We start from the raw sequence: 13,521 nt of genomic DNA, 5'->3' as shown, positions 1-13,521 counted from the left end.
TGCATAGATGTCGTTTTTGCAGTCGAATTCTATGACCACACAGACATGCTTTGGAAGAGAGTATGGACAACTAACTACATGAAATTCATTAACTAACTTTTTAATTAGGGAATTTCGGGCAAAAGCGAGATGACAGAACAGGAGACCATCCTCGTTGAAATTCATTCTATCTTCTAAAAAATCAAGAAAACAGCGCGTGCCATGATATATCCATAGCTGAATTTCGGTAGGCAAATGAGCCGAAACCGAAAACTGGCCTGAGGAACGCATCATCCTCGCCGACGGAGGGTTATCTGGACCTCAAAGCGGTTTATCTCCCCAGCCGAGCAGCACCTACGCCAATCATCTCAATCGCTCCAAATCACGTGGCCCTGTGGCGTGAAATGAGCGCTGGACTCCCGGTCGTCGCAGTTTCGGCTCATTTTTCATATCAAAATTCGGGAATGGATATTTTAACAAACGTTCGTGTTTCAGAATTTGTTAATCGTCAAATGGCTTTCAACTAGGATAGTCTCTCAATCTGCTATCTCGCTTTTGCCCAAAATCCCATAATTAATGCACTAATTAATCCATTAATGAAATTAATGAATTTTAGGAAAATTATTCATCTTGTAGTTGCACACTTTCTTGGAGAGGACGTCCGTCTGGCCGTAGAACGCAATCACAAAAACGACATCTATGTTGCTCTCATAACTCTATTGTAAAAATACGTTAAGGCTAAAAAAAACACCCTGCATTTACCACCTGCCTTAAAGGTCAGCTACGCCTATTTCCCAAAGTGTTGAAACGGTTCTGATATTCAAAACGAGCACATCGAACTACCCCCGAATGAATCTTCGTTTCTGAATTTGTCTTCTTGTTATGAAAATTAATTAATCAAAGAAACCAAAACAAGCCATGGGCGCAGCCAATTTTCTGACGTAGATGTGGAAAACCTCCCCCATCTACGTTGATGGGGTATCGTGCTCCTGATTGGATGAAAGCCGTGGCTTTCTCCGACTTTGCTTGCGGCTTCTCCCGTTTGCGAGAAAATCCAGTTACGGCGGTCGGCTATGAGGGTTCCGTCCGACCGAGGTAACCCACAGAGCTATTGATAAATGGAAACATCTGCGAACTCAAATCAACAACATTCTCGACGTGAAATTGCGATTAAGTGGTCGAGAAGTTCGCACTTCGGTTAAGTAGCATTCACGTCAACCCGTTTAAGTGAAAAATTAGTGCTCCGATGGTATGCACGGGGCAAGACACGACATGTAATGCAATAATGCAATTTAAATTTAATGTGATTTAGAAACTGATAAGTCAACCATCAGGTGGCTTTATATGCTTGTTCCTCAGATATGCCGTTTCCTCGTGCAATCTCATTCTTCAGTGCCCCACTCTCACCCTCAACGAACTAACCTCAAGCTTTTCTTTCAAAGTAGCACAGAAGTCATTTTTAACACACAGTTTTCTTCCTATAAAACTGTTAAGTAGGCCAGTAAGATGCACCATGCGAAGTAATTTACACCACAAAATCATAATTATCGCAGAAATTGAATTTAAAATACGCCGCAAAAAGCGACCGTGCGCAACGGTGGTGAAGAGCGGTACTGCTCTTCACCACGTGCCTGTGATCCGCCTGGAACTTCGCGCTGACGCTATAAGGAGAACGCTCGCTGATTGACCTACAGAAATGTTGTCTGCTACCCCGCTGTCGTCTGCTGCTTGGCTGTTCGGGGTTCTGATAAAGCCTTTCTCCTTGCTCGGTAATGCTTCGGTCTCTCCTTCTATCCCCAATTATCCGGGAGAACTGGCAAAACAGGTTTACGGAGGCAAAGGGACAAGGCGCTGACCCCCACTGACCGGCGAACCAGAACGAGGTCTCCTTATACCGTCATCGGTGACGTGGCATCATACCTCTTCATCCTCGTTATAGCTGGAGTGGCGAGTTAAGAGGCCATACCAGTCGGGGAGCAACTCCGATTCACGATTTTCCCGATTCTAGATGGCGCCACGCTCGCCGTCCTTATCACGCCGTTCACCTCCGACTCACGAAATAATCCCCATTGTGCATGGTTGACCTCGCGAGTTTAAAGGTCAGCTCCGGAGGAAACTCACTGCCACAGATTACAACAAAAACTCGCAGGCACAAAGGTTGATGCCTACTGAATGTACTTCCAAAATAGTTTGGGCGAATACCCTGTATTTACTGCGAAATCTGTTTTTTGGTTTGCCGTCCGATCGTCCGCTTGAACAGCTGACGTCACGCTCAGCTTTTGCTTTGATTCCTCTTGGCTTGTTTGCGGGCTCGCAGTTTCGCAATCGCCAGCAATCACAACTCGTCAGGCTGAAAGCGAAATCGAGAGTCGTGTACGTACGGGCACCTTTCTCCGCGTCTTAATTTGATCATCTTTTTACTCCGGCTAGTCAGTACACACAACCTCATCTAAGTTGTCACTTTGTGAGAGATGCAGCGTGAGTGAATTGTGAGAATGCCGTGCTTCTCGCAGTACGAGCAGGTGCGCTACTAAGAAAGATATTTCGTGCCAGGTTCGCAGTTGATATTATGCGTGATTGAGTGGTACGAAACCAGTGGTTGAGTGCTCTGAACTTATCAAGGCAACTGTTGTCTGTGCTCGAAGCATTTTGCATCAGAATGTTACGAGGTCGTTCACCTGACGGCCGATTTGGACTGTAAAAGTCGCTGGAAAGGGATGCGGCACCTGCCTCGTTCGACGACAACAAAGAGGAGAGGATAGCAACAAAGGACCAAAGTTGCGGGTAAGTGTCCGCACGAACTTGCACTATGGCTTGCACACAATGTAAACATGTGAACGACAAATATGGGACTGCTAAACCCTATAATCCGCGGTTGTATGTAAAACTACGCAGTTTCTCAGAGAAGCTGGTTGAGAAATTACATGAGTTTGGAGAAGTCGGAGCTTGGGCACAGGGAAGACAAAACAGTCACAGCAGCTGAAATCAGCAACAACTTAGGAGTTCCTGTTTTGAGACACTCTGTGTCTGTTTGGACTTCTGTGTGATCACATTCAGCCTTTTCCCTTTTCCCTGCATACATGGTAGCATATTGTTGTCCCTCTTTAAAAGCAGGGCTATGTCTGAGTGCTGTGTATTCAAGCTGTAACGTAAAGTTATTACGTGCCAGAAATTCCATTCTGTCCTTCTATACTAATGATGGTGACTCCAGCAACTGAGTACCTTGACCAGCAAGGGATGACGATCAGCATGCTCGTCACAGATTAGCAGAAATAGGTGAAGTCATGAGAAACACTCATCTACCTGTGAATCATCGTTTTGACACATGGCACATTGCAAGAGGGCCACATTTGCTTTGTAGCACACCGTCATAACACATATGTATGCTGTCCATTGGTTGACAACATATTTCCTATTAGAAGGGGTATAGCTGGGGGCATGGGGGTATGCTGTCAACATTGTTGATCACATTTTGTAGCTCTTAAATATGTAGATGCTTTTTTGCACTTTTCCTAACAATATTAGCCTTAACAGGTATAATTATAATTTCTGCTTCTCCTTTCTCAGGCCCCAGGAAAGAGGTACTTACAGCAGCACTGGTGAAGCAACGTCTGGTGCTACAATAATGGTGCCACAGTATCGTGAACATGTCCATGTGTGCGCACATGGACAAGCAATGATAATGGCAACCTATTTCCGGTAAAATGGCTCATGATACTCTGGCATGTCATGGATATTTGGATCATAACGTTGCTTTACATATTCATGAGCATCAAAGTCACCATGCAAGATGTGCACATCAAGACATTGGGAAGCTGCTTTGGCCCCACGAAGGTGATTTACAGTATTTCAAGCTAGCAGCGATTACTAAGCAACTGTCCTGCATTCCTCACTTACAGGAACTGGAACATTCGAAGTGTTGTAGGGGATAGTGGGTGTACTTCGCCTTCTGAAGGGCATTCCGCCATTGTGTGCACTAAAAGTTTCCTTGTCTCAGTGCTGTTACTCGGTCATGTATCTAAGTATGTCATGGTAAGTAGGTCATGCATCACTTCGACCTTATCTGTGTGCCACATATTGTATCTACACATAAGGAATGTGTGTGAGAAAACTACTGAAACAAAGAATTGCATTGCTTCTTTACTGCACAAGCCTGTTCTGTCTGTTTTAGGAATTCTAATAATGCTAATTTTCATGTCAGGGTATGTCCAGGGGCTTTCTGGTGCTCTGCTCGATCTCTGTGGACGATAGCAGTTCATGAGCCCCCGAACAGAAGGAAGAGACTACACAAGGGGGGCTCACCGCAAGAGTTACAGTGAATGAGTAAACGCTAACAACTCTGCAAGGCATTAAATGCAAGTCGACAGCAGAAGGGCTTCAGCGAACATGTACAAACAGTCGCACACCTAGGATTTTTAGTTTTTGGCGTTTCATTCGCCATTAATCGGTGGCTTCTGTAGAAGCGTAGGGGATGGGGAAACAAATACAAGATTTTGGAGCACACAGTAAATGGTACTCCATGTTCCTTAGCCATTTTTACTACATGAAGTGCCAGGCAAAAATCAAAGGGGTTGGGACGCTTTCATAGACGTGGTTTGTTACATTATGGGTGCATCATGCATTGCGCTCCATAATGCTGATCAATCTTTTTTTTTCATGTGTCATACTTCGCGAGATAAAAGCTCTCGAACAGATGCCTGACTAACGCACGAATGTCAAGGACCTCAGAGATACAGCCAATTCCACTGATAGCCCTGAGATCTGTGACGTCAGAGCTGCTTGAGTTTTGCTATTCAAGGTGCCCATTTTCTACGCTCTATTCCAACCTTGGTTTGTAAAACACGCATTGGTACGAAGAAGCTTTTATGTTCATGTGGGATGGTGGTGTTGCAACCCCTTTCACTGGTTTGTGGGGAATGACCACTTTCTGCACCTAAGACTTACCACAGAACACCTCAACTGACACCTGTATTCTGTCCATCTTGCAGTGTACTTGTTTACCTGTTGCGAAGGATTATGGGGGGAGTCAGATAGTTTTATGGTCTCTGTGTATTCAATAAAATTATGGTCTATTCGGTGTTACGTGTAAAATTACAGTATCTGTGGAATGTGTGGAGAAGTGCATTGATTCAAGAAGTAAATCGGCTCCTGAACCCAGCATGCAGATCCAGATGTAATACTGGTGTCTTTCACATATGGAAGCAACTCATCTTCATTTCTTTTTTCTTTTTTCTTTCTTTCTTTTTTTGTGGTTGATTAATGTGATGGCTCATGGCTGCACTGCACTAGTAAACCAGCCGAAATAAGGTGCAAGCTATCCCTGATAATTACACTTGCATGGTGTCCTTGTACTGTGCAGTGTATTTTTGTATTCGTTTATTTTTTCCTTCCTTTCTTTTTCTGTTCAGCTCTCATAAGCCACGTATGCCCTCATGTAAGTATCTTGTTCTTGTATCTGGTGCTTGCTCTCTCGACAGTGTAAAATTTCGTAAAATACGTTCAACGCGAATCTACACTAAGGTTGTCATTCAAGCCCAATTCTTACGTACGTAGTACCTGCAGTGTGTATACGATAACACGGCGTTGCCAAACACAACTCGTTCACCCGGTTATAATGCCAAGAAATGCGATTACTGCTCCTGTAACGCCAAACGCCAGGTATTCGAGAGTGAGAAAGATATGCGCAAGTGATGCAGCAGTGGTGAGCCGTAACTATAAGAGAGTGAAGTCCTCAATTAAGCGATGAATTGACTTACTTTATCAAAGACACCTACAATGCGAATAAAAATATCTTTCGTATGTAGGCGTAGCACAGTTCCGTTGACGATATACGTGACGTTCATTGCGTTCTTAGCCAGCCTACCGCTGGCCGGAACGCGACAGCATAATTGCACGAATCCTAAGTGCACAAGTGGTATCAACAGCGTGTTTTAGCATTGGCAGATCATCCCAAATATTAAAAAAAACGATGCGATCAAGAAGCCTACGTCGATCGAGCAGACGCTTCCTGCCACCATCGCCATGTTTACATTCCCGTATGCTCCGTAGAGAGGGAGGGAAGTCTTGAAGAACACTGATATCACTTACGTCGGCGATATAGACCGCGTGAACAGCTGCCGTCATAAAAATGGCGGCCCCCATGTCTGTTTCGAAATGGTTAGTTTACGATTATTTAAAATATGGGGCTGTTTTGTGGAAATGAAGGGTGCTTTCAGACACAGTTCGATATGGGCTTCCAGAATATTGTTACAGTTTCAAGAAGTCAAGCTATCTCCGGAGCTGACCTTTAAGGCGGCCCGCGCCCTCTGCGCTGTTTGTCGAGCGGTAAAGTGTCGGACTTTGCCACGAAAGGTCCGCAGTTCGATTCGAGACATTCACGTCTTTTTGCTTGTCTCCTATTGCTACATGAGTACTTTATTTTTATTTATTTTTTTGTTCTTATATATTCATGCTACAATTATTGTTTTCACAAGTCACTACCGCTTGTACTGACTGATTATGGAATTTTTAGTTGCTCTTCGTATTGTTTTACTAGTGCATACTTACTGTATGCCGACGTACAAGTGTGATCGGATAGTACGGATGCCGGTATCTCGGAGGCTCTCAATTGGATCTACCAGCGGCTGTAAATTAGGCTATAAACATTGCCGCTTACAATGCCAGTCTGGAAAATCTGCTCGAAACGGTATTCCTTTTTTTTTTCTGCACTCGGTTACATAATAATAATAATAAATAATAATAATAATAATTTTACTCAAGAAAGCAAACTACAAATATAATAAAACAGGCCCGTCTAAGCGGAAAAGCTTGTGGCACTGGGCCTGAAGCAGTCAGCGGCATACAGTTTGACAGTACATGAACATATAAAGGTACTACATCCTATGATAAAGTTGCCGTAGCGCTTTTTTTTAGTTTGTACTTCGATTCCAAAGAAAAACTGTCGAAGGGGAGCTCATTAAAGAAACGAGGTACAAAGCATTGCCTGCGACAAAGTCCATATTTTGCGTGTGAGAAATGCACAACAGGGCAGCATTCGCTAACCGGGGTCCTATATGAGGGGTCCCAAAAATGTTTTTACAACATGCAATTTACCTTGATAATAACTATATTATTCATGCAAAATGACATTTTGATATGTATATTTCTGGTAAGTAACCATTATCAAATATCTCAATTCATTTTGCAAGGCGTTTGTGCAAAAGACATTTCCGTCGTAGAACAGGCTTCTTATTATTACCTGAAGACTTCAGTAACATATTTGGAAGGCTCCTTTCCTCCATGTTCTCCCTTCTTTTTCTTTCACCTTATACCCGCTGAGAAAAATGTTGTCAGTCGACAACCCCAGTGACAGGGGACTCCCTTTCTTCTGGTGTACGAGTTTGCAAAATCGTACAAACGAGGTGAAGGGCGATAAAGGCACACGGAAACCAACCAAAAAAGATATGGGAAGGTCGAGCGGCAAGGCCTTGCAGCGGGAGTCGCGATATTCCCAACACAGTCTTGTTTTTTTTTTTTTTTTTTTTCCTGAACGCCAAGAGGAACGATTCGACAAAAAATAACAGGACACATTGTAGAAAAATAATAACTATGGTCACCTGACAACATAACAGGTTCTTGTTTGAGTGTGGCAAAAAAGTACAGTTCGGCCAGAATAATATATGCCTTCTTTTTTTTTTTTAGAATAATTTCTGGAGCGTTAATTTTTACTCCAGATTTCGTTGTGTTGGATGCTGAGGTCTCAGTTAATTCAATCTAAACTTGAAAACGTGAAATTCGGTCGTGGAAAAGCTGAAGAACTCGACACCATGTGAGCCAAATTTATGCGTATTTTAGGAAAATCACTATTCTTGAAGGGCAACACAGATGCAATTACAAAATTGGGGTTTCCAGAGATGAATATGAGCGCTAGTTGCCAAATGAAGGAATGATCACGGAGAAGTCGTTTCATATAATCAAAGCTCGCCCGAGATGCCAGATTTTCATCCCCGGAAAAAATGTCTTCAGGAAGAACCGTCCCCAGAGAAAAATGCCCCCTGAGAAATCGTCTACGCAAGAACGAAAGCCGTTTGATCGAACGCAGGACATTTGGTTGAAAGTCATTTGATCGAACACCGTTTGATCGAAACGGCAGCGGTCGTTTGATTGACTTTTTTATTGCTTCGTTTGGAGCAGATGCAGACTATAAACAAGATTGATCTAAAGTTTTATATGGCTGTTAATACAATATCTGTATTTTATACTACGGCGAAATTTCCTTCTTAGCATTTATACTTCGAGTGCCTTTCGTGCACATATCACTATCCCATTTCGGATCCCAGCAATGAAAAAGGGTGCCCAGAAGAAGCACAGACTATTGGCTGCTCCCAACTTGAAGACACTTTCTTCTGTATGTGTCCTACAGCTACGCGGGATACTTCCGCATTGTTCAATTCAATTCAATTCAATTTTATTTCCTTTCGGGTGGGAGAGAGTAAAAAGCCAGAAGGCTATGCTGTTTGTGAACGACCAATAACACCTTTCTGCAAATGACCAGTGGTCTCCCCTCTTTAGCTGCAAAAAAAAAAAAAAAAGAAACAAACAAACAAAAAAGGAGAAGACACTGATTGCCTCATGCTCCGTATGTTCGAATCAAAAGTTACAGAAAAAGAGGTGCTAAGGAAACGCTGCGAGCTTCGAACTCCCTTCGAAAAAACGTCTCTCGAACAGACGGTGTCGATCAACCGGCTTTCGACCGAACGGCTTGCGACCAAGCGGTCTTCGATCAAACGCCTTCTCCAAACAGCTTAGGATTTCAGAATAACTCCTTCAACTCCATCTTTATGTATAAATGTACAAGATAAAATGAAAGGAACTTGACGCGCGACGAGGTCTCGGCGCACGATTTCCGTCTCATAACGTTCTGATTATTACCCGGAAACTTCAGTACTATATTTTTAGACACTCCTTCGTTTTCACAGGGTACTTCACATTACACCAGACATTTCGTTCAGCGTAGACACTAGTTCAGCGGAGAATCCCCAGTGACCCGGAGCTTTTCTTTATCTTCCTTAGAAGGCCTCCCTTTGTGCGCCGTGCAAAGACAGACGGGTACAGGTTTTGGGTCATCCAACGTGCAACTAGCAAGGATTGTCGAAAGATGGAAAATCCAGGGAACCGTTCTCGAAAAAATTGGCTGTATCTCAAAATAACGTGGTCGAAGTCCCCGTTGCAAAATAAACTACTGTAAATAAATGTTATCTGGCCATTTCTGCGTGTGCATATCCTATACGGGGCGCGGACAATTGCTCACCGGACAATTGCTCACCGGACAATTGCTCACCGGACAACTGCTAACCGGACAATTGCTCACCAAAAACTGCTGAGGCCGGACAATTGCTCACCGCCTCTTTCACCACACTTATATCCGCTCCTTGCAGTAGAGTTTCTCCAGCAGCTGGAGCGCCCTCTACCAGCCACGTGTTAACATTTGAGTAGTAACTTCGGGCCGGTCTCCTGCTTTCCTTCGGTTTGACTTGCCTCGCTATATGGTGTCCACTCAAGCGAAGCTTATTACAATCGCTCAGTACAGCGCACATTTATTTAGTGGCTCTAGGTTAGACAAAGTTACACTGCACGTTTGTAATTTTTTGTAATGAAACATGTATAAGACGCGACGAGCGTGCTATGCATGACTCCAGCCAGGCAAATCTCGCCGAAATGAAAAAGGAGTCGAATACTCCCACTTTCTTCCGTGGGTTTGACATTTATACGGTTGCTGGTTTTTACTGGTTTCTTTTTCTTCTGATGCTTTTCTTTGTTGTTGTTGTTTTTTGTTTTTTTGCGGTGTGTTTTACGTTTTCGCGTTTCTGGCAGATGGGTTGGTGTTCTCTTTTGATACATTCCTTGTTGAATTCGAGGGAGAGGTGAAATTGCGGTACTACACGATCATCCTGATAGGAAAGGCCCGTAATAGATAATAGTGAGTTTTAGCATACCGCACGCTGTCGCTTTTGTGTATATGTAAGGGATAGCCTCTTGGTTCTGCGCAATGCGCTGCTTGTGTCTTGCGCGTGCGAACCACCAACGCTTTCCCTTATGTGCGCAAAGGCGTCAGCGTACGTTATACCACGGTTATACTGAAACTCAGTATTAAGTGTGCAGCAAATTACGCGGAAATCCACCCCTCTCATTACAGGGCTTTCTAAACGGCAACAACGCAAAACGGCGTCAGTGCATGTGTCTGACTTTTTAGCTCCCCGGCACTGGGGTTTTAACGCTTTTCATCATGAACCTCAAGAGACCTTACGTAATTATTAAGCTAAAGGAACCGTCATGTCTACTGTTCAATGAAAGAATGTCTGAAAATTGCTGTGTACTTCTGCATTTTCGAAATTTCATTTTCATTTCGAACGTTTCTGCAGAATACACTATTAAAGTTGTGCAATGCGCTCTCACAAACATAATTTCGTTGATACCAGAGAGCCACCAGGCCAAGGAAACGCCAGCTCAGTATCCACGGCAATTTTAATTGAAATTCATTGTCACCTGTACCGTTTGTGAATAGTTTATGCAAACTCAGGGACCAACGTAGCCGTGACATACCTCTCCGCGTGTTTTAACTCTACATATCTAACAAAAACCATAAGAATACCATAACCGTTCAACCGCAACATAACAATTGGGCAAATCGACAACTTCTGAGATTAGATGCGTGCGGAAATAGAATTTCGCAAAAGTCAGGGATTTTGGCATGAGACTAAGCCAGCACACGTTACGACAATACCCCGGGACATCTTCAGCCGAATGATGTGCATTCACAGATCCTTGACCCTTTGACAGCGCTACTTTGTCCAAAAAAATGTCCAGGCAGTTCATGGACCAGAAACCGTGTCATAACAACAACCAACAACTTTAGCTACAGTATTTCTAAGGCCAAGTAGAGCGGGAACAGCCGCAACGCAGTCAAATCGTGTAGTCAAAGCAAGCGAGGATACGCACCCTTTACTACCCAACATTTTGCACAGCGCCGGTAGGGGACCATGATAAGGCAAGCCTGAGCGATGGGCAAGACACGTAAACAAACACAAACACGAAGGCTCAAACCAGCAAAACGTTTAATCGATAAACACGAACTTCATGAACATGTAGACGACATGCAGGCATGTTCATGAAGTTCGTGTTTATCGATTAAACGTTTTGCTGGTTTGAGCCTTCGTGTTTGTGTTTGTTTACGTGTCTTGCCCATCGCTCAGGCTTGCCTTATCATGGAATTTATCCACCAGCTAGCCTGCATTTACGCCGGTAGGGGACATACGACGCTGGCTCCACCTGCGTGGTGCAAGGAGCGGATTGTGATTTCATTTCGCGTTTCTGGCGCTTGACTTTTGTATGTTATCTGAACTTCTTTTTTAGCTGTGTAAGTTGCTTCAAATAGATCTAGGAATCCACCAGTGAAGAGGGTGAGGCGAGAGGTCGTCCACTTGAAGGCACATCTGAAGCGTCTTTGTCAGGATCTGCGTCCATGGGGCGTTCCTAGAGGATTATTTCCCAAGGGGGGGGGGGGACAGCAAACTGCTTCCAGGGGGGCAAAGCGTGCAACCACGTCACCTCCTTCCCTGGAGACGGACGCTGCGGACTGTGCGGATGTTCACAGGTTCATATTATGATGACGCTGAGAAAATAATCATGACCTATGAATAAACAGTGCGCAATTTTACAAAGTGATCTTGTCCCCCTCTCGATACGCTCATGCCTGCGTCACCAGGATCTTCGAAGACACGAGACGGGGAAGATTTAAAATCACATAATTATTTAACCACTAAAATTAACGAATTTTCTATATCTGTCCAAGTCGGTTTAGCGAACAAAAGCCACGTTTTAGCGCCCGTTATGCTTAGTAGGGCGGAGACGACTGAACAGTACGGTGGTTAGTTTATTATTAGGTTGGTCCAAGTTCAGTGTTTGCTCCGCTATGTCCAGGTTAGTCTAAGTTCGCTATTGGCAGTTTCCCGCGCGCAACTGTGCATTGTATAGCCAGATAACATTTATTTACAGTAGTTTGTTTTGAAATGGCGATTTCGATCACTTTATTTCGAGGTACACCCAAGTTCAGCTAACAAATAAAAAGTCAAGTATATGAGCACCCACCATAAACGATAAATAAAATCACATCACAAAAAAACGCGAAATAAACTTACGCATTAGTGCGGTGAAAGAGGCGGTGAGCAATTGTCCGGCTTCAGCGGTTCTGTGGTGAGCAATTGTCCGGTGAGCAACTGTCCGGTGAGCAATTGTCCAGTGAGCAATTGTCCGGTGAGCAATTGTCCTGGATCCATATTATACACCGCCTTGGTTCATTCTGTATACTGGTGGCAGTACAGAAGCTTGTAGCAACATTGCGGCGCGCGTTATGCACCGGTGCGCGTTATACATGGAAGTTTTTTCAAATTCGGCTCATTTTTAGGGGTGCGCGTAATACACGAGTGCGCGTTATACACAGGAAAACACGGTACTGTAAATAAATGTTATCTGGCTATTTCTGCGCGGAAAATGCCAAAGCCCACTAAGACTAACCTGAACATGAAAATGCAAACACCGAACTTTTACTAACCTAATAATCAACTAACTAACGTGCTGTTCCGTCGCGTCCGTTTCATTTATCTCCTATTTCTTAATTTTATTTATTTATTTATGTATGTATTTTTGGAATAGGAAGCCGACGTCCCGTTTGATTGACCTTTAGCCCGTTCTCCAACAACAAATAAATATTGACTATGACACGAGGTGATTCATCACTGGTGATTTTCCAAGGTCCTGCTACCTTCTACTTATTTCTGGCAGATATGTTAGCTGCGTTCTTTTATAAAGGGGAGTACTACAGAATACTGAGCGCAATGACACATTACCTTCTGTATTCGTATCAATGAAATGAAACGCAAATGCCCACTATCCCGGGGCTCTGACTTCACGATCGTTGAACGTGGATATCGTCGGACATAGTTCCCAACTCAACCGGAATACTGGTACTTTGATTTCATATATAGTTCTGTTTTGTTGTTGGTGGCGGTCAGATAATGATGTTGTAGTTGTTGTCTCATACTTTCTATGTTGATGAACCGTATTTTCAATGCAATCAAACCGCAATGAAACACCTGAATAAGTGGGTGTAGAGCTTTTATAACCCATAAACATCGGCCCAGAAAAAGATGTAAGGACAACTGTAACACCTGTGTCTGACTGACAGTAGAGAAGTACTATAGAATCCAGCGAACAATATCGCTAGCGAACTAATGCAGCAAACTATGTATATCCATTTTATGTTGCTTGTTGAATGGAATGTAGATTTAACTACTCATTATTAACACATAAAAAAAGAAAAAAGCACCCTATGTCTCCCAATTTCAACAAATCCGCAAAGCGAACGATAACATTCGGTCGGCTGTGATGTATTTCATCGGCTGTCTAGATTTCAGTTCTTACTTGCATCCATATTCCAGGGGCTTTTAATGCACAATTATCCTCACTTTACCCACCACACACTTTCTTTTCGTAGTAAACATATTG

The 13,521-nt window shown here is 43.5% G+C and overlaps 2 long non-coding RNA genes across 2 annotated transcripts in view; one reads left to right on the top strand and one right to left on the bottom strand.

The window, feature by feature from the left end:
- Positions 1-13,521, bottom strand: part of LOC135375492 (uncharacterized) — a 37,776-nt gene that overhangs the window by 1,587 nt on the left and 22,668 nt on the right. The window lies entirely within an intron of this gene.
- LOC135375512 (uncharacterized) lies at positions 2,557-5,054 on the top strand. Its single transcript, XR_010417261.1, has 4 exons — positions 2,557-2,763; positions 3,547-3,813; positions 3,879-4,011; positions 4,181-5,054. It is a non-coding gene; the product is annotated as an uncharacterized LOC135375512 (long non-coding RNA).

The sequence above is a fragment of the Ornithodoros turicata genome, unplaced genomic scaffold (genome assembly GCF_037126465.1).
Source record: "Ornithodoros turicata isolate Travis unplaced genomic scaffold, ASM3712646v1 ctg00000882.1, whole genome shotgun sequence".
Lineage (NCBI taxonomy): Eukaryota > Metazoa > Arthropoda > Arachnida > Ixodida > Argasidae > Ornithodoros > Ornithodoros turicata.
This window is presented reverse-complemented; position numbering and strand designations above follow the sequence as displayed.